General features: G+C 45.3%; 18 non-coding genes across 18 annotated transcripts; all 18 read right to left on the reverse strand.

Annotated features, from left to right (window-relative positions):
• Positions 1-97: 97 nt before the first annotated feature.
• LOC141195182 (U2 spliceosomal RNA) lies at positions 98-288 on the reverse strand. Its single transcript, XR_012267786.1, has one exon. It is a non-coding gene; the product is annotated as a U2 spliceosomal RNA (small nuclear RNA).
• A 1,120-nt stretch (positions 289-1,408) lies between these two features.
• LOC141195183 (U2 spliceosomal RNA) lies at positions 1,409-1,599 on the reverse strand. The gene has a single exon (XR_012267787.1). It is a non-coding gene; the product is annotated as a U2 spliceosomal RNA (small nuclear RNA).
• Positions 1,600-2,724: 1,125 nt separating this feature from the next.
• LOC141195184 (U2 spliceosomal RNA) lies at positions 2,725-2,915 on the reverse strand. The gene has a single exon (XR_012267788.1). It is a non-coding gene; the product is annotated as a U2 spliceosomal RNA (small nuclear RNA).
• A 1,120-nt stretch (positions 2,916-4,035) lies between these two features.
• Positions 4,036-4,226, reverse strand: LOC141195185 (U2 spliceosomal RNA). The gene has a single exon (XR_012267789.1). It is a non-coding gene; the product is annotated as a U2 spliceosomal RNA (small nuclear RNA).
• A 1,118-nt stretch (positions 4,227-5,344) lies between these two features.
• LOC141195946 (U2 spliceosomal RNA) lies at positions 5,345-5,535 on the reverse strand. The gene has a single exon (XR_012268517.1). It is a non-coding gene; the product is annotated as a U2 spliceosomal RNA (small nuclear RNA).
• Positions 5,536-6,654: 1,119 nt separating this feature from the next.
• Positions 6,655-6,845, reverse strand: LOC141195187 (U2 spliceosomal RNA). Its single transcript, XR_012267790.1, has one exon. It is a non-coding gene; the product is annotated as a U2 spliceosomal RNA (small nuclear RNA).
• A 1,125-nt stretch (positions 6,846-7,970) lies between these two features.
• Positions 7,971-8,161, reverse strand: LOC141195188 (U2 spliceosomal RNA). Its single transcript, XR_012267791.1, has one exon. It is a non-coding gene; the product is annotated as a U2 spliceosomal RNA (small nuclear RNA).
• A 1,125-nt stretch (positions 8,162-9,286) lies between these two features.
• On the reverse strand, positions 9,287-9,477 carry LOC141195189 (U2 spliceosomal RNA). Its single transcript, XR_012267792.1, has one exon. It is a non-coding gene; the product is annotated as a U2 spliceosomal RNA (small nuclear RNA).
• Positions 9,478-10,603: 1,126 nt separating this feature from the next.
• Positions 10,604-10,794, reverse strand: LOC141195190 (U2 spliceosomal RNA). The gene has a single exon (XR_012267793.1). It is a non-coding gene; the product is annotated as a U2 spliceosomal RNA (small nuclear RNA).
• A 1,123-nt stretch (positions 10,795-11,917) lies between these two features.
• LOC141196016 (U2 spliceosomal RNA) lies at positions 11,918-12,108 on the reverse strand. The gene has a single exon (XR_012268585.1). It is a non-coding gene; the product is annotated as a U2 spliceosomal RNA (small nuclear RNA).
• Positions 12,109-13,229: 1,121 nt separating this feature from the next.
• Positions 13,230-13,420, reverse strand: LOC141195191 (U2 spliceosomal RNA). The gene has a single exon (XR_012267794.1). It is a non-coding gene; the product is annotated as a U2 spliceosomal RNA (small nuclear RNA).
• A 1,121-nt stretch (positions 13,421-14,541) lies between these two features.
• On the reverse strand, positions 14,542-14,732 carry LOC141195193 (U2 spliceosomal RNA). The gene has a single exon (XR_012267796.1). It is a non-coding gene; the product is annotated as a U2 spliceosomal RNA (small nuclear RNA).
• Positions 14,733-15,853: 1,121 nt separating this feature from the next.
• Positions 15,854-16,044, reverse strand: LOC141195194 (U2 spliceosomal RNA). The gene has a single exon (XR_012267797.1). It is a non-coding gene; the product is annotated as a U2 spliceosomal RNA (small nuclear RNA).
• A 1,124-nt stretch (positions 16,045-17,168) lies between these two features.
• Positions 17,169-17,359, reverse strand: LOC141195195 (U2 spliceosomal RNA). The gene has a single exon (XR_012267798.1). It is a non-coding gene; the product is annotated as a U2 spliceosomal RNA (small nuclear RNA).
• A 1,121-nt stretch (positions 17,360-18,480) lies between these two features.
• LOC141195196 (U2 spliceosomal RNA) lies at positions 18,481-18,671 on the reverse strand. The gene has a single exon (XR_012267799.1). It is a non-coding gene; the product is annotated as a U2 spliceosomal RNA (small nuclear RNA).
• Positions 18,672-19,791: 1,120 nt separating this feature from the next.
• On the reverse strand, positions 19,792-19,982 carry LOC141195971 (U2 spliceosomal RNA). Its single transcript, XR_012268541.1, has one exon. It is a non-coding gene; the product is annotated as a U2 spliceosomal RNA (small nuclear RNA).
• Positions 19,983-21,104: 1,122 nt separating this feature from the next.
• On the reverse strand, positions 21,105-21,295 carry LOC141195197 (U2 spliceosomal RNA). The gene has a single exon (XR_012267800.1). It is a non-coding gene; the product is annotated as a U2 spliceosomal RNA (small nuclear RNA).
• Positions 21,296-22,416: 1,121 nt separating this feature from the next.
• LOC141195198 (U2 spliceosomal RNA) lies at positions 22,417-22,607 on the reverse strand. The gene has a single exon (XR_012267801.1). It is a non-coding gene; the product is annotated as a U2 spliceosomal RNA (small nuclear RNA).
• Positions 22,608-23,400: the final 793 nt, after the last annotated feature.

Consider the following 23,400-nt stretch of genomic DNA (forward strand, 5'->3'; position numbering starts at 1 on the left):
GCAAAGCCAAAGAGTCCATCCCAAAATCCGACAAACAAGCAAAATGAACAAAAAGCATTGAATTCAATTCTTTCTGATTTTAGAAACTGCATTAAAGAAGGGGTGCACCGGTCCTGGAGATACTGCAATACCAGGTCAATGCGTGGAGTGGACAGAGCAAGCTCTTTTTCCATCTCCCTGTTCTAAAAATCCATTTAATATATGGTCCCCAGATAGGGGACGTATCAGATATTAAACTGATAAGAACAGATACTACACTTGATCTTAGCCAAAAGGCCGAGAAGCGATAACCAGAATTGGTTTCCGACTACGGTGCCACCCAAGGATTCTGAAAAGTCCATTTGTGGAGATGGCCACCTGGACTCCCGTTAAGAAGACATGCTGTCAACCTCTAGATCCCTCACATGCCTGCACTTTTCGGCTTGCTGCTGCTGCAATCCACGCGTTTTAGATCTGCATAACTCCACCTCTTTTAGCACAGTACCCTCAACCCCCGGCTGTTCCCACCCGCCTCAACACCGTTGGAAGGGAGGAGAACCAATTAAGGCGGGGGGGGGGTGGAACGAGCAGCTGTCTACCCTTAGCAGGAGGGTTGCTGATTAATTACCTCTCCTGCTGCTGCTGCTGCTGGCTGTCCAGCAGCAGACTGAAGGTGGCTGCTGCTGTGCGCAGGTATATAAAGGCTCAGAGCCTATTATGACACGCGCAGCCAGCGTTCCATTGCCACATTCCGTCTACTGCAGGCGGGATACCTGGATGGCTGAATGTCACTGAGAAGCTCACAGAGACCGCCATAAGCAACAGTTTAAAAGAATGCCACAGACTAATCAACCAAACTTTTTGGGTTGGTTTCTCTTTTATAGTCTGCAGGCATTAAATGAAAGAAGTCAGTGTTCCAGCAGAGGGAGACAACGTTTCAGAAAAGGCATTGTAGCAAACCAAAAAAGAAATTTTAAGCGCAGCAGAGTAACCGGCTCACATACCTGTTAGCTCAGGTGAGTTTAAAAGGCTGCTGTTGATAACAAGGGCATTTGCTAAATAGATGGTGTGTGTGCAACAATATACTGAAAGGTCAATTATATTGTGCAGCTTATCTCACCACCTGTAGTTATTTAGGTGAAAGCTCCAAAATGCTTGCCTAATATGTCTGTTTATCCAAAAGGAAGTATAGAGGGAGAGCTAGATAGATAGCATTGCATTACACTACATTACATGGCAATGCAATGCACAGTTGCTGAAGTTGAACCAAAATGAGCTTGTCATCTGGCTTCTGCAACTTTTAACATGAAAAATCCAATGAGGAGAAGAAAAGCAAAGCCAAAGAGTCCATCCCAAAATCCGACAAACAAGCAAAATGAACAAAAAGCATTGAATTCAATTCTTTCTGATTTTAGAAACTGCATTAAAGAAGGGGTGCACCGGTCCTGGAGATACTGCAATACCAGGTCAATGCGTGGAGTGGACAGAGCAAGCTCTTTTTCCATCTCCCTGTTCTAAAAATCCATTTAATATATGGTCCCCAGATAGGGGACGTATCAGATATTAAACTGATAAGAACAGATACTACACTTGATCTTAGCCAAAAGGCCGAGAAGCGATAACCAGAATTGGTTTCCGACTACGGTGCCACCCAAGGATTCTGAAAAGTCCATTTGTGGAGATGGCCACCTGGACTCCCGTTAAGAAGACATGCTGTCAACCTCTAGATCCCTCACATGCCTGCACTTTTCGGCTTGCTGCTGCTGCAATCCACGCATTTTAGATCTGCATAACTCCACCTCTTTTAGCACAGTACTCTCAACCCCCGGCCGTTCCCACCCGCCTCAACACCGTTGGAAGGGAGGAGAACCAATTAAGGCGGGGGGGGGGGGGGGTGGAACGAGCAGCTGTCTACCCTTAGCAGGAGGGTTGCTGATTAATTACCTCTCCTGCTGCTGCTGCTGCTGGCTGTCCAGCAGCAGACTGAAGGTGGCTGCTGCTGTGCGCAGGTATATAAAGGCTCAGAGCCTATTATGACACGCGCAGCCAGCGTTCCATTGCCACATTCCGTCTACTGCAGGCGGGATACCTGGATGGCTGAATGTCACTGAGAAGCTCACAGAGACCGCCATAAGCAACAGTTTAAAAGAATGCCACAGACTAATCAACCAAACTTTTTGGGTTGGTTTCTCTTTTATAGTCTGCAGGCATTAAATGAAAGAAGTCAGTGTTCCAGCAGAGGGAGACAACGTTTCAGAAAAGGCATTGTAGCAAACCAAAAAAGAAATTTTAAGCGCAGCAGAGTAACCAGCTCACATACCTGTTAGCCCAGGTGAGTTTAAAAGGCTGCTGTTGATAACAAGGGCATTTGCTAAATAGATGGTGTGTGTGCAACAATATACTGAAAGGTCAATTATATTGTGCAGCTTATCTCACCACCTGTAGTTATTTAGGTGAAAGCTCCAAAATGCTTGCCTAATATGTCTGTTTATCCAAAAGGAAGTATAGAGGGAGAGCTAGATAGATAGCATTGCATTACATTACATTACATGGCAATGCAATGCACAGTTGCTGAAGTTGAACCAAAATGAGCTTGTCATCTGGCTTCTGCAACTTTTAACATGAAAAATCCAATGAGGAGAAGAAAAGCAAAGCCAAAGAGTCCATCCCAAAATCCGACAAACAAGCAAAATGAACAAAAAGCATTGAATTCAATTCTTTCTGATTTTAGAAACTGCATTAAAGAAGGGGTGCACCGGTCCTGGAGATACTGCAATACCAGGTCAATGCGTGGAGTGGACAGAGCAAGCTCTTTTTCCATCTCCCTGTTCTAAAAATCCATTTAATATATGGTCCCCAGATAGGGGACGTATCAGATATTAAACTGATAAGAACAGATACTACACTTGATCTTAGCCAAAAGGCCGAGAAGCGATAACCAGAATTGGTTTCCGACTACGGTGCCACCCAAGGATTCTGAAAAGTCCATTTGTGGAGATGGCCACCTGGACTCCCGTTAAGAAGACATGCTGTCAACCTCTAGATCCCTCACATGCCTGCACTTTTCGGCTTGCTGCTGCTGCAATCCACGCGTTTTAGATCTGCATAACTCCACCTCTTTTAGCACAGTACCCTCAACCCCCGGCTGTTCCCACCCGCCTCAACACCGTTGGAAGGGAGGAGAACCAATTAAGGCGGGGGGGGGGTGGAACGAGCAGCTGTCTACCCTTAGCAGGAGGGTTGCTGATTAATTACCTCTCCTGCTGCTGCTGCTGCTGGCTGTCCAGCAGCAGACTGAAGGTGGCTGCTGCTGTGCGCAGGTATATAAAGGCTCAGAGCCTATTATGACACGCGCAGCCAGCGTTCCATTGCCACATTCCGTCTACTGCAGGCGGGATACCTGGATGGCTGAATGTCACTGAGAAGCTCACAGAGACCGCCATAAGCAACAGTTTAAAAGAATGCCACAGACTAATCAACCAAACTTTTTGGGTTGGTTTCTCTTTTATAGTCTGCAGGCATTAAATGAAAGAAGTCAGTGTTCCAGCAGAGGGAGACAACGTTTCAGAAAAGGCATTGTAGCAAACCAAAAAAGAAATTTTAAGCGCAGCAGAGTAACCAGCTCACATACCTGTTAGCTCAGGTGAGTTTAAAAGGCTGCTGTTGATAACAAGGGCATTTGCTAAATAGATGGTGTGTGTGCAACAATATACTGAAAGGTCAATTATATTGTGCAGCTTATCTCACCACCTGTAGTTATTTAGGTGAAAGCTCCAAAATGCTTGCCTAATATGTCTGTTTATCCAAAAGGAAGTATAGAGGGAGAGCTAGATAGATAGCATTGCATTACATTACATTACATGGCAATGCAATGCACAGTTGCTGAAGTTGAACCAAAATGAGCTTGTCATCTGGCTTCTGCAACTTTTAACATGAAAAATCCAATGAGGAGAAGAAAAGCAAAGCCAAAGAGTCCATCCCAAAATCCGACAAACAAGCAAAATGAACAAAAAGCATTGAATTCAATTCTTTCTGATTTTAGAAACTGCATTAAAGAAGGGGTGCACCGGTCCTGGAGATACTGCAATACCAGGTCAATGCGTGGAGTGGACAGAGCAAGCTCTTTTTCCATCTCCCTGTTCTAAAAATCCATTTAATATATGGTCCCCAGATAGGGGACGTATCAGATATTAAACTGATAAGAACAGATACTACACTTGATCTTAGCCAAAAGGCCGAGAAGCGATAACCAGAATTGGTTTCCGACTACGGTGCCACCCAAGGATTCTGAAAAGTCCATTTGTGGAGATGGCCACCTGGACTCCCGTTAAGAAGACATGCTGTCAACCTCTGGATCCCTCACATGCCTGCACTTTTCGGCTTGCTGCTGCTGCAATCCACGCGTTTTAGATCTGCATAACTCCACTCTTTTAGCACAGTACCCTCAACCCCCGGCTGTTCCCACCCGCCTCAACACCGTTGGAAGGGAGGAGAACCAATTAAGGCGGGGGGGGGTGGAACGAGCAGCTGTCTACCCTTAGCAGGAGGGTTGCTGATTAATTACCTCTCCTGCTGCTGCTGCTGCTGGCTGTCCAGCAGCAGACTGAAGGTGGCTGCTGCTGTGCGCAGGTATATAAAGGCTCAGAGCCTATTATGACACGCGCAGCCAGCCTTCCATTGCCACATTCCGTCTACTGCAGGCGGGATACCTGGATGGCTGAATGTCACTGAGAAGCTCACAGAGACCGCCATAAGCAACAGTTTAAAAGAATGCCACAGACTAATCAACCAAACTTTTTGGGTTGGTTTCTCTTTTATAGTCTGCAGGTATTAAGTGAAAGAAGTCAGTGTTCCAGCAGAGGGAGACAACGTTTCAGAAAAGGCATTGTAGCAAACCAAAAAAGAAATTTTAAGCGCAGCAGAGTAACCAGCTCACATACCTGTTAGCTCAGGTGAGTTTAAAAGGCTGCTGTTGATAACAAGGGCATTTGCTAAATAGATGGTGTGTGTGCAACAATATACTGAAAGGTCAATTATATTGTGCAGCTTATCTCACCACCTGTAGTTATTTAGGTGAAAGCTCCAAAATGCTTGCCTAATATGTCTGTTTATCCAAAAGGAAGTATAGAGGGAGAGCTAGATAGATAGCATTGCATTACATTACATTACATGGCAATGCAATGCACAGTTGCTGAAGTTGAACCAAAATGAGCTTGTCATCTGGCTTCTGCAACTTTTAACATGAAAAATCCAATGAGGAGAAGAAAAGCAAAGCCAAAGAGTCCATCCCAAAATCCGACAAACAAGCAAAATGAACAAAAAGCATTGAATTCAATTCTTTCTGATTTTAGAAACTGCATTAAAGAAGGGGTGCACCGGTCCTGGAGATACTGCCATACCAGGTCAATGCGTGGAGTGGACAGAGCAAGCTCTTTTTCCATCTCCCTGTTCTAAAAATCCATTTAATATATGGTCCCCAGATAGGGGACGTATCAGATATTAAACTGATAAGAACAGATACTACACTTGATCTTAGCCAAAAGGCCGAGAAGCGATAACCAGAATTGGTTTCCGACTACGGTGCCACCCAAGGATTCTGAAAAGTCCATTTGTGGAGATGGCCACCTGGACTCCCGTTAAGAAGACATGCTGTCAACCTCTAGATCCCTCACATGCCTGCACTTTTCGGCTTGCTGCTGCTGCAATCCACGCGTTTTAGATCTGCATAACTCCACCTCTTTTAGCACAGTACCCTCAACCCCCGGCTGTTCCCACCCGCCTCAACACCGTTGGAAGGGAGGAGAACCAATTAAGGCGGGGGGGGGTGGAACGAGCAGCTGTCTACCCTTAGCAGGAGGGTTGCTGATTAATTACCTCTCCTGCTGCTGCTGCTGCTGGCTGTCCAGCAGCAGACTGAAGGTGGCTGCTGCTGTGCGCAGGTATATAAAGGCTCAGAGCCTATTATGACACGCGCAGCCAGCGTTCCATTGCCACATTCCGTCTACTGCAGGCGGGATACCTGGATGGCTGAATGTCACTGAGAAGCTCACAGAGACCGCCATAAGCAACAGTTTAAAAGAATGCCACAGACTAATCAACCAAACTTTTTGGGTTGGTTTCTCTTTTATAGTCTGCAGGCATTAAATGAAAGAAGTCAGTGTTCCAGCAGAGGGAGACAACGTTTCAGAAAAGGCATTGTAGCAAACCAAAAAAGAAATTTTAAGCGCAGCAGAGTAACCAGCTCACATACCTGTTAGCTCAGGTGAGTTTAAAAGGCTGCTGTTGATAACAAGGGCATTTGCTAAATAGATGGTGTGTGTGCAACAATATACTGAAAGGTCAATTATATTGTGCAGCTTATCTCACCACCTGTAGTTATTTAGGTGAAAGCTCCAAAATGCTTGCCTAATATGTCTGTTTATCCAAAAGGAAGTATAGAGGGAGAGCTAGATAGATAGCATTGCATTACATTACATTACATGGCAATGCAATGCACAGTTGCTGAAGTTGAACCAAAATGAGCTTGTCATCTGGCTTCTGGAACTTTTAACATGAAAAATCCAATGAGGAGAAGAAAAGCAAAGCCAAACAGTCCATCCCAAAATCCGACAAACAAGCAAAATGAACAAAAAGCATTGAATTCAATTCTTTCTGATTTTAGAAACTGCATTAAAGAAGGGGTGCACCGGTCCTGGAGATACTGCAATACCAGGTCAATGCGTGGAGTGGACAGAGCAAGCTCTTTTTCCATCTCCCTGTTCTAAAAATCCATTTAATATATGGTCCCCAGATAGGGGACGTATCAGATATTAAACTGATAAGAACAGATACTACACTTGATCTTAGCCAAAAGGCCGAGAAGCGATAACCAGAATTGGTTTCCGACTACGGTGCCACCCAAGGATTCTGAAAAGTCCATTTGTGGAGATGGCCACCTGGACTCCCGTTAAGAAGACATGCTGTCAACCTCTAGATCCCTCACATGCCTGCACTTTTCGGCTTGCTGCTGCTGCAATCCATGCGTTTTAGATCTGCATAACTCCACCTCTTTTAGCACAGTACCCTCAACCCCCGGCTGTTCCCACCCGCCTCAACACCGTTGGAAGGGAGGAGGACCAATTAAGGCGGGGGGGGGGGGGGGTGGAACGAGCAGCTGTCTACCCTTAGCAGGAGGGTTGCTGATTAATTACCTCTCCTGCTGCTGCTGCTGCTGGCTGTCCAGCAGCAGACTGAAGGTGGCTGCTGCTGTGCGCAGGTATATAAAGGCTCAGAGCCTATTATGACACGCGCAGCCAGCGTTCCATTGCCACATTCCGTCTACTGCAGGCGGGATACCTGGATGGCTGAATGTCACTGAGAAGCTCACAGAGACCGCCATAAGCAACAGTTTAAAAGAATGCCACAGACTAATCAACCAAACTTTTTGGGTTGGTTTCTCTTTTATAGTCTGCAGGCATTAAATGAAAGAAGTCAGTGTTCCAGCAGAGGGAGACAACGTTTCAGAAAAGGCATTGTAGCAAACCAAAAAAGAAATTTTAAGCGCAGCAGAGTAACCAGCTCACATACCTGTTAGCTCAGGTGAGTTTAAAAGGCTGCTGTTGTTAACAAGGGCATTTGCTAAATAGATGGTGTGTGTGCAACAATATACTGAAAGGTCAATTATATTGTGCAGCTTATCTCACCACCTGTAATTATTTAGGTGAAAGCTCCAAAATGCTTGCCTAATATGTCTGTTTATCCAAAAGGAAGTATAGAGGGAGAGCTAGATAGATAGCATTGCATTACATTACATTACATGGCAATGCAATGCACAGTTGCTGAAGTTGAACCAAAATGAGCTTGTCATCTGGCTTCTGCAACTTTTAACATGAAAAATCCAATGAGGAGAAGAAAAGCAAAGCCAAAGAGTCCATCCCAAAATCCGACAAACAAGCAAAATGAACAAAAAGCATTGAATTCAATTCTTTCTGATTTTAGAAACTGCATTAAAGAAGGGGTGCACCGGTCCTGGAGATACTGCAATACCAGGTCAATGCGTGGAGTGGACAGAGCAAGCTCTTTTTCCATCTCCCTGTTCTAAAAATCCATTTAATATATGGTCCCCAGATAGGGGACGTATCAGATATTAAACTGATAAGAACAGATACTACACTTGATCTTAGCCAAAAGGCCGAGAAGCGATAACCAGAATTGGTTTCCGACTACGGTGCCACCCAAGGATTCTGAAAAGTCCATTTGTGGAGATGGCCACCTGGACTCCCGTTAAGAAGACATGCTGTCAACCTCTAGATCCCTCACATGCCTGCACTTTTCGGCTTGCTGCTGCTGCAATCCACGCGTTTTAGATCTGCATAACTCCACCTCTTTTAGCACAGTACCCTCAACCCCCGGCTGTTCCCACCCGCCTCAACACCGTTGGAAGGGAGGAGAACCAATTAAGGCGGGGGGGGGGGGGGGTGGAACGAGCAGCTGTCTACCCTTAGCAGGAGGGTTGCTGATTAATTACCTCTCCTGCTGCTGCTGCTGCTGGCTGTCCAGCAGCAGACTGAAGGTGGCTGCTGCTGTGCGCAGGTATATAAAGGCTCAGAGCCTATTATGACATGCGCAGCCAGCGTTCCATTGCCACATTCCGTCTACTGCAGGCGGGATACCTGGATGGCTGAATGTCACTGAGAAGCTCACAGAGACCGCCATAAGCAACAGTTTAAAAGAATGCCACAGACTAATCAACCAAACTTTTTGGGTTGGTTTCTCTTTTATAGTCTGCAGGCATTAAATGAAAGAAGTCAGTGTTCCAGCAGAGGGAGACAACGTTTCAGAAAAGGCATTGTAGCAAACCAAAAAAGAAATTTTAAGCGCAGCAGAGTAACCAGCTCACATACCTGTTAGCTCAGGTGAGTTTAAAAGGCTGCTGTTGATAACAAGGGCATTTGCTAAATAGATGGTGTGTGTGCAACAATATACTGAAAGGTCAATTATATTGTGCAGCTTATCTCACCACCTGTAGTTATTTAGGTGAAAGCTCCAAAATGCTTGCCTAATATGTCTGTTTATCCAAAAGGAAGTATAGAGGGAGAGCTAGATAGATAGCATTGCATTACATTACATTACATGGCAATGCAATGCACAGTTGCTGAAGTTGAACCAAAATGAGCTTGTCATCTGGCTTCTGCAACTTTTAACATGAAAAATCCAATGAGGAGAAGAAAAGCAAAGCCAAAGAGTCCATCCCAAAATCCGACAAACAAGCAAAATGAACAAAAAGCATTGAATTCAATTCTTTCTGATTTTAGAAACTGCATTAAAGAAGGGGTGCACCGGTCCTGGAGATACTGCAATACCAGGTCAATGCGTGGAGTGGACAGAGCAAGCTCTTTTTCCATCTCCCTGTTCTAAAAATCCATTTAATATATGGTCCCCAGATAGGGGACGTATCAGATATTAAACTGATAAGAACAGATACTACACTTGATCTTAGCCAAAAGGCCGAGAAGCGATAACCAGAATTGGTTTCCGACTACGGTGCCACCCAAGGATTCTGAAAAGTCCATTTGTGGAGATGGCCACCTGGACTCCCGTTAAGAAGACATGCTGTCAACCTCTAGATCCCTCACATGCCTGCACTTTTCGGCTTGCTGCTGCTGCAATCCATGCGTTTTAGATCTGCATAACTCCACCTCTTTTAGCACAGTACCCTCAACCCCCGGCTGTTCCCACCCGCCTCAACACCGTTGGAAGGGAGGAGGACCAATTAAGGCGGGGGGGGGGGGGGGGTGGAACGAGCAGCTGTCTACCCTTAGCAGGAGGGTTGCTGATTAATTACCTCTCCTGCTGCTGCTGCTGCTGGCTGTCCAGCAGCAGACTGAAGGTGGCTGCTGCTGTGCGCAGGTATATAAAGGCTCAGAGCCTATTATGACACGCGCAGCCAGCGTTCCATTGCCACATTCCGTCTACTGCAGGCGGGATACCTGGATGGCTGAATGTCACTGAGAAGCTCACAGAGACCGCCATAAGCAACAGTTTAAAAGAATGCCACAGACTAATCAACCAAACTTTTTGGGTTGGTTTCTCTTTTATAGTCTGCAGGCATTAAATGAAAGAAGTCAGTGTTCCAGCAGAGGGAGACAACGTTTCAGAAAAGGCATTGTAGCAAACCAAAAAAGAAATTTTAAGCGCAGCAGAGTAACCAGCTCACATACCTGTTAGCTCAGGTGAGTTTAAAAGGCTGCTGTTGTTAACAAGGGCATTTGCTAAATAGATGGTGTGTGTGCAACAATATACTGAAAGGTCAATTATATTGTGCAGCTTATCTCACCACCTGTAGTTATTTAGGTGAAAGCTCCAAAATGCTTGCCTAATATGTCTGTTTATCCAAAAGGAAGTATAGAGGGAGAGCTAGATAGATAGCATTGCATTACATTACATTACATGGCAATGCAATGCACAGTTGCTGAAGTTGAACCAAAATGAGCTTGTCATCTGGCTTCTGCAACTTTTAACATGAAAAATCCAATGAGGAGAAGAAAAGCAAAGCCAAAGAGTCCATCCCAAAATCCGACAAACAAGCAAAATGAACAAAAAGCATTGAATTCAATTCTTTCTGATTTTAGAAACTGCATTAAAGAAGGGGTGCACCGGTCCTGGAGATACTGCAATACCAGGTCAATGCGTGGAGTGGACAGAGCAAGCTCTTTTTCCATCTCCCTGTTCTAAAAATCCATTTAATATATGGTCCCCAGATAGGGGACGTATCAGATATTAAACTGATAAGAACAGATACTACACTTGATCTTAGCCAAAAGGCCGAGAAGCGATAACCAGAATTGGTTTCCGACTACGGTGCCACCCAAGGATTCTGAAAAGTCCATTTGTGGAGATGGCCACCTGGACTCCCGTTAAGAAGACATGCTGTCAACCTCTAGATCCCTCACATGCCTGCACTTTTCGGCTTGCTGCTGCTGCAATCCACGCGTTTTAGATCTGCATAACTCCACCTCTTTTAGCACAGTACCCTCAACCCCCGGCTGTTCCCACCCGCCTCAACACCGTTGGAAGGGAGGAGAACCAATTAAGGCGGGGGGGGGGGGGTGGAACGAGCAGCTGTCTACCCTTAGCAGGAGGGTTGCTGATTAATTACCTCTCCTGCTGCTGCTGCTGCTGGCTGTCCAGCAGCAGACTGAAGGTGGCTGCTGCTGTGCGCAGGTATATAAAGGCTCAGAGCCTATTATGACACGCGCAGCCAGCGTTCCATTGCCACATTCCGTCTACTGCAGGCGGGATACCTGGATGGCTGAATGTCACTGAGAAGCTCACAGAGACCGCCATAAGCAACAGTTTAAAAGAATGCCACAGACTAATCAACCAAACTTTTTGGGTTGGTTTCTCTTTTATAGTCTGCAGGCATTAAATGAAAGAAGTCAGTTTTCCAGCAGAGGGAGACAACGTTTCAGAAAAGGCATTGTAGCAAACCAAAAAAGAAATTTTAAGCGCAGCAGAGTAACCAGCTCACATACCTGTTAGCTCAGGTGAGTTTAAAAGGCTGCTGTTGATAACAAGGGCATTTGCTAAATAGATGGTGTGTGTGCAACAATATACTGAAAGGTCAATTATATTGTGCAGCTTATCTCACCACCTGTAGTTATTTAGGTGAAAGCTCCAAAATGCTTGCCTAATATGTCTGTTTATCCAAAAGGAAGTATAGAGGGAGAGCTAGATAGATAGCATTGCATTACATTACATTACATGGCAATGCAATGCACAGTTGCTGAAGTTGAACCAAAATGAGCTTGTCATCTGGCTTCTGCAACTTTTAACATGAAAAATCCAATGAGGAGAAGAAAAGCAAAGCCAAAGAGTCCATCCCAAAATCCGACAAACAAGCAAAATGAACAAAAAGCATTGAATTCAATTCTTTCTGATTTTAGAAACTGCATTAAAGAAGGGGTGCACCGGTCCTGGAGATACTGCAATACCAGGTCAATGCGTGGAGTGGACAGAGCAAGCTCTTTTTCCATCTCCCTGTTCTAAAAATCCATTTAATATATGGTCCCCAGATAGGGGACGTATCAGATATTAAACTGATAAGAGCAGATACTACACTTGATCTTAGCCAAAAGGCCGAGAAGCGATAACCAGAATTGGTTTCCGACTACGGTGCCACCCAAGGATTCTGAAAAGTCCATTTGTGGAGATGGCCACCTGGACTCCCGTTAAGAAGACATGCTGTCAACCTCTAGATCCCTCACATGCCTGCACTTTTCGGCTTGCTGCTGCTGCAATCCACGCGTTTTAGATCTGCATAACTCCACCTCTTTTAGCACAGTACCCTCAACCCCCGGCTGTTCCCACCCGCCTCAACACCGTTGGAAGGGAGGAGAACCAATTAAGGCGGGGGGGGGGGTGGAACGAGCAGCTGTCTACCCTTAGCAGGAGGGTTGCTGATTAATTACCTCTCCTGCTGCTGCTGCTGCTGGCTGTCCAGCAGCAGACTGAAGGTGGCTGCTGCTGTGCGCAGGTATATAAAGGCTCAGAGCCTATTATGACACGTGCAGCCAGCGTTCCATTGCCACATTCCGTCTACTGCAGGCGGGATACCTGGATGGCTGAATGTCACTGAGAAGCTCACAGAGACCGCCATAAGCAACAGTTTAAAAGAATGCCACAGACTAATCAACCAAACTTTTTGGGTTGGTTTCTCTTTTATAGTCTGCAGGCATTAAATGAAAGAAGTCAGTGTTCCAGCAGAGGGAGACAACGTTTCAGAAAAGGCATTGTAGCAAACCAAAAAAGAAATTTTAAGCGCAGCAGAGTAACCGGCTCACATACCTGTTAGCTCAGGTGAGTTTAAAAGGCTGCTGTTGATAACAAGGGCATTTGCTAAATAGATGGTGTGTGTGCAACAATATACTGAAAGGTCAATTATATTGTGCAGCTTATCTCACCACCTGTAGTTATTTAGGTGAAAGCTCCAAAATGCTTGCCTAATATGTCTGTTTATCCAAAAGGAAGTATAGAGGGAGAGCTAGATAGATAGCATTGCATTACATTACATTACATGGCAATGCAATGCACAGTTGCTGAAGTTGAACCAAAATGAGCTTGTCATCTGGCTTCTGCAACTTTTAACATGAAAAATCCAATGAGGAGAAGAAAAGCAAAGCCAAAGAGTCCATCCCAAAATCCGACAAACAAGCAAAATGAACAAAAAGCATTGAATTCAATTCTTTCTGATTTTAGAAACTGCATTAAAGAAGGGGTGCACCGGTCCTGGAGATACTGCAATACCAGGTCAATGCGTGGAGTGGACAGAGCAAGCTCTTTTTCCATCTCCCTGTTCTAAAAATCCATTTAATATATGGTCCCCAGATAGGGGACGTATCAGATATTAAACTGATAAGAACAGATACTACACTTGATCTTAGCCAAAAGGCCGAGAAGCGATAACCAGAATTGGTTTCCGACTACGGTGCCACCCAAGGATTCTGAAAAGTCCATTTGTGGAGATGGCCACCTGGACTCCCGTTAAGAAGACATGCTGTCAACCTCTAGATCCCTCACATGCCTGCACTTTTCGGCTTGCTGCTGCGGCAATCCACGCGTTTTAGATCTGCATAACTCCACCTCTTTTAGCACAGTACCCTCAACCCCCGGCTGTTCCCACCCGCCTCAACACCGTTGGAAGGGAGGAGAACCAATTAAGGCGGGGGGGGGGGTGGAACGAGCAGCTGTCTACCCTTAGCAGGAGGGTTGCTGATTAATTACCTCTCCTGCTGCTGCTGCTGCTGGCTGTCCAGCAGCAGACTGAAGGTGGCTGCTGCTGTGCGCAGGTATATAAAGGCTCAGAGCCTATTATGACACGCGCAGCCAGCGTTCCATTGCCACATTCCGTCTACTGCAGGCGGGATACCTGGATGGCTGAATGTCACTGAGAAGCTCACAGAGACCGCCATAAGCAACAGTTTAAAAGAATGCCACAGACTAATCAACCAAACTTTTTGGGTTGGTTTCTCTTTTATAGTCTGCAGGCATTAAATGAAAGAAGTCAGTGTTCCAGCAGAGGGAGACAACGTTTCAGAAAAGGCATTGTAGCAAACCAAAAAAGAAATTTTAAGCGCAGCAGAGTAACCAGCTCACATACCTGTTAGCTCAGGTGAGTTTAAAAGGCTGCTGTTGATAACAAGGGCATTTGCTAAATAGATGGTGTGTGTGCAACAATATACTGAAAGGTCAATTATATTGTGCAGCTTATCTCACCACCTGTAGTTATTTAGGTGAAAGCTCCAAAATGCTTGCCTAATATGTCTGTTTATCCAAAAGGAAGTATAGAGGGAGAGCTAGATAGATAGCATTGCATTACATTACATTACATGGCAATGCAATGCACAGTTGCTGAAGTTGAACCAAAATGAGCTTGTCATCTGGCTTCTGCAACTTTTAACATGAAAAATCCAATGAGGAGAAGAAAAGCAAAGCCAAAGAGTCCATCCCAAAATCCGACAAACAAGCAAAATGAACAAAAAGCATTGAATTCAATTCTTTCTGATTTTAGAAACTGCATTAAAGAAGGGGTGCACCGGTCCTGGAGATACTGCAATACCAGGTCAATGCGTGGAGTGGACAGAGCAAGCTCTTTTTCCATCTCCCTGTTCTAAAAATCCATTTAATATATGGTCCCCAGATAGGGGACGTATCAGATATTAAACTGATAAGAACAGATACTACACTTGATCTTAGCCAAAAGGCCGAGAAGCGATAACCAGAATTGGTTTCCGACTACGGTGCCACCCAAGGATTCTGAAAAGTCCATTTGTGGAGATGGCCACCTGGACTCCCGTTAAGAAGACATGCTGTCAACCTCTAGATCCCTCACATGCCTGCACTTTTCGGCTTGCTGCTGCTGCAATCCACGCGTTTTAGATCTGCATAACTCCACCTCTTTTAGCACAGTACCCTCAACCCCTGGCTGTTCCCACCCGCCTCAACACCGTTGGAAGGGAGGAGAACCAATTAAGGCGGGGGGGGGGGTGGAACGAGCAGCTGTCTACCCTTAGCAGGAGGGTTGCTGATTAATTACCTCTCCTGCTGCTGCTGCTGCTGGCTTTCCAGCAGCAGACTGAAGGTGGCTGCTGCTGTGCGCAGGTATATAAAGGCTCAGAGCCTATTATGACACGCGCAGCCAGCGTTCCATTGCCACATTCCGTCTACTGCAGGCGGGATACCTGGATGGCTGAATGTCACTGAGAAGCTCACAGAGACCGCCATAAGCAACAGTTTAAAAGAATGCCACAGACTAATCAACCAAACTTTTTGGGTTGGTTTCTCTTTTATAGTCTGCAGGCATTAAATGAAAGAAGTCAGTGTTCCAGCAGAGGGAGACAACGTTTCAGAAAAGGCATTGTAGCAAACCAAAAAAGAAATTTTAAGCGCAGCAGAGTAACCGGCTCACATACCTGTTAGCTCAGGTGAGTTTAAAAGGCTGCTGTTGATAACAAGGGCATTTGCTAAATAGATGGTGTGTGTGCAACAATATACTGAAAGGTCAATTATATTGTGCAGCTTATCTCACCACCTGTAGTTATTTAGGTGAAAGCTCCAAAATGCTTGCCTAATATGTCTGTTTATCCAAAAGGAAGTATAGAGGGAGAGCTAGATAGATAGCATTGCATTACATTACATTACATGGCAATGCAATGCACAGTTGCTGAAGTTGAACCAAAATGAGCTTGTCATCTGGCTTCTGCAACTTTTAACATGAAAAATCCAATGAGGAGAAGAAAAGCAAAGCCAAAGAGTCCATCCCAAAATCCGACAAACAAGCAAAATGAACAAAAAGCATTGAATTCAATTCTTTCTGATTTTAGAAACTGCATTAAAGAAGGGGTGCACCGGTCCTGGAGATACTGCAATACCAGGTCAATGCGTGGAGTGGACAGAGCAAGCTCTTTTTCCATCTCCCTGTTCTAAAAATCCATTTAATATATGGTCCCCAGATAGGGGACGTATCAGATATTAAACTGATAAGAACAGATACTACACTTGATCTTAGCCAAAAGGCCGAGAAGCGATAACCAGAATTGGTTTCCGACTACGGTGCCACCCAAGGATTCTGAAAAGTCCATTTGTGGAGATGGCCACCTGGACTCCCGTTAAGAAGACATGCTGTCAACCTCTAGATCCCTCACATGCCTGCACTTTTCGGCTTGCTGCTGCTGCAATCCACGCGTTTTAGATCTGCATAACTCCACCTCTTTTAGCACAGTACCCTCAACCCCCGGCTGTTCCCACCCGCCTCAACACCGTTGGAAGGGAGGAGAACCAATTAAGGCGGGGGGGGGGGTGGAACGAGCAGCTGTCTACCCTTAGCAGGAGGGTTGCTGATTAATTACCTCTCCTGCTGCTGCTGCTGCTGCTGGCTGTCCAGCAGCAGACTGAAGGTGGCTGCTGCTGTGCGCAGGTATATAAAGGCTCAGAGCCTATTATGACACGCGCAGCCAGCGTTCCATTGCCACATTCCGTCTACTGCAGGCGGGATACCTGGATGGCTGAATGTCACTGAGAAGCTCACAGAGACCGCCATAAGCAACAGTTTAAAAGAATGCCACAGACTAATCAACCAAACTTTTTGGGTTGGTTTCTCTTTTATAGTCTGCAGGCATTAAATGAAAGAAGTCAGTGTTCCAGCAGAGGGAGACAACGTTTCAGAAAAAGCATTGTAGCAAACCAAAAAAGAAATTTTAAGCGCAGCAGAGTAACCAGCTCACATACCTGTTAGCTCAGGTGAGTTTAAAAGGCTGCTGTTGATAACAAGGGCATTTACTAAATAGATGGTGTGTGTGCAACAATATACTGAAAGGTCAATTATATTGTGCAGCTTATCTCACCACCTGTAGTTATTTAGGTGAAAGCTCCAAAATGCTTGCCTAATATGTCTGTTTATCCAAAAGGAAGTATAGAGGGAGAGCTAGATAGATAGCATTGCATTACATTACATTACATGGTAATGCAATGCACAGTTGCTGAAGTTGAACCAAAATGAGCTTGTCATCTGGCTTCTGCAACTTTTAACATGAAAAATCCAATGAGGAGAAGAAAAGCAAAGCCAAAGAGTCCATCCCAAAATCCGACAAACAAGCAAAATGAACAAAAAGCATTGAATTCAATTCTTTCTGATTTTAGAAACTGCATTAAAGAAGGGGTGCACCGGTCCTGGAGATACTGCAATACCAGGTCAATGCGTGGAGTGGACAGAGCAAGCTCTTTTTCCATCTCCCTGTTCTAAAAATCCATTTAATATATGGTCCCCAGATAGGGGACGTATCAGATATTAAACTGATAAGAACAGATACTACACTTGATCTTAGCCAAAAGGCCGAGAAGCGATAACCAGAATTGGTTTCCGACTACGGTGCCACCCAAGGATTCTGAAAAGTCCATTTGTGGAGATGGCCACCTGGACTCCCGTTAAGAAGACATGCTGTCAACCTCTAGATCCCTCACATGCCTGCACTTTTCGGCTTGCTGCTGCTGCAATCCACGCGTTTTAGATCTGCATAACTCCACCTCTTTTAGCACAGTACCCTCAACCCCCGGCTGTTCCCACCCGCCTCAACACCATTGGAAGGGAGGAGAACCAATTAAGGCGGGGGGGGGGGTGGAACGAGCAGCTGTCTACCCTTAGCAGGAGGGTTGCTGATTAGTTACCTCTCCTGCTGCTGCTGCTGCTGGCTGTCCAGCAGCAGACTGAAGGTGGCTGCTGCTGTGCGCAGGTATATAAAGGCTCAGAGCCTATTATGACACGCGCAGCCAGCGTTCCATTGCCACATTCCGTCTACTGCAGGCGGGATACCTGGATGGCTGAATGTCACTGAGAAGCTCACAGAGACCGCCATAAGCAACAGTTTAAAAGAATGCCACAGACTAATCAACCAAACTTTTTGGGTTGGTTTCTCTTTTATAGTCTGCAGGCATTAAATGAAAGAAGTCAGTGTTCCAGCAGAGGGAGACAACGTTTCAGAAAAGGCATTGTAGCAAACCAAAAAAGAAATTTTAAGCGCAGCAGAGTAACCAGCTCACATACCTGTTAGCTCAGGTGAGTTTAAAAGGCTGCTGTTGATAACAAGGGCATTTGCTAAATAGATGGTGTGTGTGCAACAATATACTGAAAGGTCAATTATATTGTGCAGCTTATCTCACCACCTGTAGTTATTTAGGTGAAAGCTCCAAAATGCTTGCCTAATATGTCTGTTTATCCAAAAGGAAGTATAGAGGGAGAGCTAGATAGATAGCATTGCATTACATTACATTACATGGCAATGCAATGCACAGTTGCTGAAGTTGAACCAAAATGAGCTTGTCATCTGGCTTCTGCAACTTTTAACATGAAAAATCCAATGAGGAGAAGAAAAGCAAAGCCAAAGAGTCCATCCCAAAATCCGACAAACAAGCAAAATGAACAAAAAGCATTGAATTCAATTCTTTCTGATTTTAGAAACTGCATTAAAGAAGGGGTGCACCGGTCCTGGAGATACTGCAATACCAGGTCAATGCGTGGAGTGGACAGAGCAAGCTCTTTTTCCATCTCCCTGTTCTAAAAATCCATTTAATATATGGTCCCCAGATAGGGGACGTATCAGATATTAAACTGATAAGAACAGATACTACACTTGATCTTAGCCAAAAGGCCGAGAAGCGATAACCAGAATTGGTTTCCGACTACGGTGCCACCCAAGGATTCTGAAAAGTCCATTTGTGGAGATGGCCACCTGGACTCCCGTTAAGAAGACATGCTGTCAACCTCTAGATCCCTCACATGCCTGCACTTTTCGACTTGCTGCTGCTGCAATCCACGCGTTTTAGATCTGCATAACTCCACCTCTTTTAGCACAGTACCCTCAACCCCCGGCTGTTCCCACCCGCCTCAACACCGTTGGAAGGGAGGAGAACCAATTAAGGCGGGGGGGGGGTGGAACGAGCAGCTGTCTACCCTTAGCAGGAGGGTTGCTGATTAATTACCTCTCCTGCTGCTGCTGCTGCTGGCTGTCCAGCAGCAGACTGAAGGTGGCTGCTGCTGTGCGCAGGTATATAAAGGCTCAGAGCCTATTATGACACGCGCAGCCAGCGTTCCATTGCCACATTCCGTCTACTGCAGGCGGGATACCTGGATGGCTGAATGTCACTGAGAAGCTCACAGAGACAGCCATAAGCAACAGTTTAAAAGAATGCCACAGACTAATCAACCAAACTTTTTGGGTTGGTTTCTCTTTTATAGTCTGCAGGCACTAAATGAAAGAAGTCAGTGTTCCAGCAGAGGGAGACAACGTTTCAGAAAAGGCATTGTAGCAAACCAAAAAAGAAATTTTAAGCGCAGCAGAGTAACCAGCTCACATACCTGTTAGCTCAGGTGAGTTTAAAAGGCTGCTGTTGATAACAAGGGCATTTGCTAAATAGATGGTGTGTGTGCAACAATATACTGAAAGGTCAATTATATTGTGCAGCTTATCTCACCACCTGTAGTTATTTAGGTGAAAGCTCCAAAATGCTTGCCTAATATGTCTGTTTATCCAAAAGGAAGTATAGAGGGAGAGCTAGATAGATAGCATTGCATTACATTACATTACATGGCAATGCAATGCACAGTTGCTGAAGTTGAACCAAAATGAGCTTGTCATCTGGCTTCTGCAACTTTTAACATGAAAAATCCAATGAGGAGAAGAAAAGCAAAGCCAAAGAGTCCATCCCAAAATCCGACAAACAAGCAAAATGAACAAAAAGCATTGAATTCAATTCTTTCTGATTTTAGAAACTGCATTAAAGAAGGGGTGCACCGGTCCTGGAGATACTGCAATACCAGGTCAATGCGTGGAGTGGACAGAGCAAGCTCTTTTTCCATCTCCCTGTTCTAAAAATCCATTTAATATATGGTCCCCAGATAGGGGACGTATCAGATATTAAACTGATAAGAACAGATGCTACACTTGATCTTAGCCAAAAGGCCGAGAAGCGATAACCAGAATTGGTTTCCGACTACGGTGCCACCCAAGGATTCTGAAAAGTCCATTTGTGGAGATGGCCACCTGGACTCCCGTTAAGAAGACATGCTGTCAACCTCTAGATCCCTCACATGCCTGCACTTTTCGGCTTGCTGCTGCTGCAATCCACGCGTTTTAGATCTGCATAACTCCACCTCTTTTAGCACAGTACCCTCAACCCCCGGCTGTTCCCACCCGCCTCAACACCGTTGGAAGGGAGGAGAACCAATTAAGGCGGGGGGGGGGGGTGGAACGAGCAGCTGTCTACCCTTAGCAGGAGGGTTGCTGATTAATTACCTCTCCTGCTGTTGCTGCTGCTGGCTGTCCAGCAGCAGACTGAAGGTGGCTGCTGCTGTGCGCAGGTATATAAAGGCTCAGAGCCTATTATGACACGCGCAGCCAGCGTTCCATTGCCACATTCCGTCTACTGCAGGCGGGATACCTGGATGGCTGAATGTCACTGAGAAGCTCACAGAGACCGCCATAAGCAACAGTTTAAAAGAATGCCACAGGCTAATCAACCAAACTTTTTGGGTTGGTTTCTCTTTTATAGTCTGCAGGCATTAAATGAAAGAAGTCAGTGTTCCAGCAGAGGGAGACAACGTTTCAGAAAAGGCATTGTAGCAAACCAAAAAAGAAATTTTAAGCGCAGCAGAGTAACCAGCTCACATACCTGTTAGCTCAGGTGAGTTTAAAAGGCTGCTGTTGATAACAAGGGCATTTGCTAAATAGATGGTGTGTGTGCAACAATATACTGAAAGGTCAATTATATTGTGCAGCTTATCTCACCACCTGTAGTTATTTAGGTGAAAGCTCCAAAATGCTTGCCTAATATGTCTGTTTATCCAAAAGGAAGTATAGAGGGAGAGCTAGATAGATAGCATTGCATTACATTACATTACATGGCAATGCAATGCACAGTTGCTGAAGTTGAACCAAAATGAGCTTGTCATCTGGCTTCTGCAACTTTTAACATGAAAAATCCAATGAGGAGAAGAAAAGCAAAGCCAAAGAGTCCATCCCAAAATCCGACAAACAAGCAAAATGAACAAAAAGCATTGAATTCAATTCTTTCTGATTTTAGAAACTGCATTAAAGAAGGGGTGCACCGGTCCTGGAGATACTGCAATACCAGGTCAATGCGTGGAGTGGACAGAGCAAGCTCTTTTTCCATCTCCCTGTTCTAAAAATCCATTTAATATATGGTCCCCAGATAGGGGACGTATCAGATATTAAACTGATAAGAACAGATACTACACTTGATCTTAGCCAAAAGGCCGAGAAGCGATAACCAGAATTGGTTTCCGACTACGGTGCCACCCAAGGATTCTGAAAAATCCATTTGTGGAGATGGCCACCTGGACTCCCGTTAAGAAGACATGCTGTCAACCTCTAGATCCCTCACATGCCTGCACTTTTCGGCTTGCTGCTGCTGCAATCCACGCGTTTTAGATCTGCATAACTCCACCTCTTTTAGCACAGTACCCTCAACCCCCGGCTGTTCCCACCCGCCTCAACACCGTTGGAAGGGAGGAGAACCAATTAAGGCGGGGGGGTGGGTGGAACGAGCAGCTGTCTACCCTTAGCAGGAGGGTTGCTGATTAATTACCTCTCCTGCTGCTGCTGCTGCTGGCTGTCCAGCAGCAGACTGAAGGTGGCTGCTGCTGTGCGCAGGTATATAAAGGCTCAGAGCCTATTATGACACGCGCAGCCAGCGTTCCATTGCCACATTCCGTCTACTGCAGGCGGGATACCTGGATGGCTGAATGTCACTGAGAAGCTCACAGAGACCGCCATAAGCAACAGTTTAAAAGAATGCCACAGACTAATCAACCAAACTTTTTGGGTTGGTTTCTCTTTTATAGTCTGCAGGCATTAAATGAAAGAAGTCAGTGTTCCAGCAGAGGGAGACAACGTTTCAGAAAAGGCATTGTAGCAAACCAAAAAAGAAATTTTAAGCGCAGCAGAGTAACCAGCTCACATACCTGTTAGCTCAGGTGAGTTTAAAAGGCTGCTGTTGATAACAAGGGCATTTGCTAAATAGATGGTGTGTGTGCAACAATATACTGAAAGGTCAATTATATTGTGCAGCTTATCTCACCACCTGTAGTTATTTAGGTGAAAGCTCCAAAATGCTTGCCTAATATGTCTGTTTATCCAAAAGGAAGTATAGAGGGAGAGCTAGATAGATAGCATTGCATTACATTACATTACATGGCAATGCAATGCACAGTTGCTGAAGTTGAACCAAAATGAGCTTGTCATCTGGCTTCTGCAACTTTTAACATGAAAAATCCAATGAGGAGAAGAAAAGCAAAGCCAAAGAGTCCATCCCAAAATCCGACAAACAAGCAAAATGAACAAAAAGCATTGAATTCAATTCTTTCTGATTTTAGAAACTGCATTAAAGAAGGGGTGCACCGGTCCTGGAGATACTGCAATACCAGGTCAATGCGTGGAGTGGACAGAGCAAGCTCTTTTTCCATCTCCCTGTTCTAAAAATCCATTTAATATATGGTCCCCAGATAGGGGACGTATCAGATATTAAACTGATAAGAACAGATACTACACTTGATCTTAGCCAAAAGGCCGAGAAGCGATAACCAGAATTGGTTTCCGACTACGGTGCCACCCAAGGATTCTGAAAAGTCCATTTGTGGAGATGGCCACCTGGACTCCCGTTAAGAAGACATGCTGTCAACCTCTAGATCCCTCACATGCCTGCACTTTTCGGCTTGCTGCTGCTGCAATCCACGCGTTTTAGATCTGCATAACTCCACCTCTTTTAGCACAGTACCCTCAACCCCCGGCTGTTCCCACCCGCCTCAACACCGTTGGAAGGGAGGAGAACCAATTAAGGCAGGGGGGGGGGTGGAACGAGCAGCTGTCTACCCTTAGCAGGAGGGTTGCTGATTAATTACCTCTCCTGCTGCTGCTGCTGCTGGCTGTCCAGCAGCAGACTGAAGGTGGCTGCTGCTGTGCGCAGGTATATAAAGGCTCAGAGCCTATTATGACACGCGCAGCCAGCGTTCCATTGCCACATTCCGTCTACTGCAGGCGGGATACCTGGATGGCTGAATGTCACTGAGAAGCTCACAGAGACCGCCATAAGCAACAGTTTAAAAGAATGCCACAGACTAATCAACCAAACTTTTTGGGTTGGTTTCTCTTTTATAGTCTGCAGGCATTAAATGAAAGAAGTCAGTGTTCCAGCAGAGGGAGACAACGTTTCAGAAAAGGCATTGTAGCAAACCAAAAAAGAAATTTTAAGCGCAGCAGAGTAACCAGCTCACATACCTGTTAGCTCAGGGGAGTTTAAAAGGCTGCTGTTGATAACAAGGGCATTTGCTAAATAGATGGTGTGTGTGCAACAATATACTGAAAGGTCAATTAT

Source organism: Phyllobates terribilis, unplaced genomic scaffold (genome assembly GCF_046119375.1).
Source record: "Phyllobates terribilis strain yellow unplaced genomic scaffold, ASM4611937v1 Scaffold_74__1_contigs__length_7073193, whole genome shotgun sequence".
Taxonomy (NCBI): Eukaryota; Metazoa; Chordata; class Amphibia; order Anura; family Dendrobatidae; genus Phyllobates; species Phyllobates terribilis.